Genomic DNA, 1520 nt, shown 5'->3' on the forward strand with positions numbered 1-1520 from the left:
ATATATGCCAAGTACATATAACAACTTTGTTTTTCCTCTCCTGATAATCATTACTGTATTAGGAGACAATCACTACAACTTAAATGCCCAGTACAGCTACAGACATATCCAGAATTGTTACAAACACCTATATTCCTTCTATTACGCAAGTATGTCTCACAATAAAGTGACATCACCTAATTAGAAAGATTACAGGTGTTATGATTCATATGTGGAAATCAACAGTCATGAGGGAAGAATAAAAAAAGTGAGTTGAATTCAGTTGTATCAGCAATAGCTAAAAACCTAAGCACTCTCCAATGATGCCCAGGAACCAACAGTTCTTCAGACAAAAAAGAGAGAGAGAGAGAAAGCTCTAAATTGTCTAAAATAATGGAAATGAGATCGTGTCAGAGGGCCTGACTGTCAGCACAGTCCTGAAATAGCGGTATCCAGTCAGCAACTCACATATTCGCACGCACACTAGCCCTAATGTGCAGAACAGGTTCTGGGATCAGATGATCGGATAGGTCAAAACCTTAGCCTAACAGTGTTTAGCTGTATGCCAAATCATTTAACCTCAGTTTCTTGTTTATAAATGTAAACCATGTTAGTTATCGCTACACAAGGCCATAATGAATATTCAATGAGCTTCTCATGTAAAGGGTGTAGTTTAGTGCAGTGCCAGGATATAGTAAGCACTCAATGCATGTGCCCCTTGCCTTCTAGGACACCCTTTCTTGATTTTCCTTCTACTCTGGTCACTCTGCAGCCTCCTCAGCTGCATACATGCCGGGCACAACTCCAGCAGTCCTCGCAGAGAACAGCTGCCAGAGGCTGAGCTAGGCAGAGACTTCTGAGGTCCCAGTGCTAGAGTCCGGGCTTGCCCGAGTGGTGAGACCTTGATGAACACTCTTGGCATTAAGACCCCAGAGAATACATGCTTAGGAATAAAGACAACACTCGAGGAGTAAGAGACAGAAATGAGGACGTCTAGGAAGAAGTGTGAAACTGAAATAGACCACCCCTAACAAATTTTAAGCCCAAGTTCTGACATGAGCAAGGTGATCTACAGTAATTTATTTTTAGAGGAAGCCTCTATAATGTATCATCTATAATTTCTAGCATACAATAAAAATGATTAGATATGCAAAGCTGAAGACAGTGACCGAAAATCAAAAGATAAAATAATCTATTAAAAGCAAACAAAAATGAACAAGGACTTCAATCTTATATAATAAAGCGGTAATATGCAAATTGACTGTCACACCCTCACACAAGATGGCTGCCCCCATGTGGTCACAAGATGGCCAGCAGAGGAGGGCAGTTGTGGGCAATCAGGCCAGCAGAGGAGGGCAGTTGTGGGCAATCAGGCCAGCAGAGGAGGGCAGTTGTGGGCAATCAGGCCAGCAGAGGAGGGCAGTTGTGGGCAATCAGGCCAGCAGAGGAGGGCAGTTGTGGGCAATCAGGCCAGCAGAGGAGGGCAGTTGTGGGCAATCAGGCCAGCAGAGGAGGGCAGTTGTGGGCAATCAGGCCAGCAG

This window comes from Myotis brandtii, unplaced genomic scaffold, assembly GCF_000412655.1.
Source record: "Myotis brandtii unplaced genomic scaffold, ASM41265v1 scaffold266, whole genome shotgun sequence".
In the NCBI taxonomy this organism is placed as follows: domain Eukaryota; kingdom Metazoa; phylum Chordata; class Mammalia; order Chiroptera; family Vespertilionidae; genus Myotis; species Myotis brandtii.